General features: G+C 56.0%; 1 protein-coding gene across 1 annotated transcript in view; it reads left to right on the top strand.

Moving 5' to 3' along the window:
* Positions 1-257, top strand: part of IFFO1 (intermediate filament family orphan 1) — a gene marked incomplete at its 5' end in the record, with an annotated part of 9,816 nt that overhangs the window by 8,807 nt on the left and 752 nt on the right. The window lies entirely within an intron of this gene.

Genomic DNA, 257 nt, shown 5'->3' with positions numbered 1-257 from the left:
ATACCTGTGCTCTGAGCAAGGACCACAGCTGGGTTGGTGGTGAGTGGGAGCTGAAGCGTGGGGTAGTACCCCTGCCCTGCTGTGGTGTGGGAAGAGGGGAGTTTTCAGAGGATATTGGACTTCTGGTGACCGACCAGCTTCCATGCAGGTCATGGTGCCATCTCTGCAGAAGGTGGGCTGCACACAGGAGTCAGTTTTGACAGGTGAAGCCAGACACCTCCAATGGATAGAGAGGCTGCCGTTGTGCAGGGATTTTG

The sequence above is a fragment of the Pterocles gutturalis genome, unplaced genomic scaffold, assembly GCF_000699245.1.
Source record: "Pterocles gutturalis isolate BGI_N339 unplaced genomic scaffold, ASM69924v1 scaffold18631, whole genome shotgun sequence".
NCBI classification, from domain to species: domain Eukaryota; kingdom Metazoa; phylum Chordata; class Aves; order Pterocliformes; family Pteroclidae; genus Pterocles; species Pterocles gutturalis.
The sequence above is the reverse complement of the archived record's forward strand: the minus strand, read 5'-3'. Positions and strand labels throughout refer to the sequence as shown.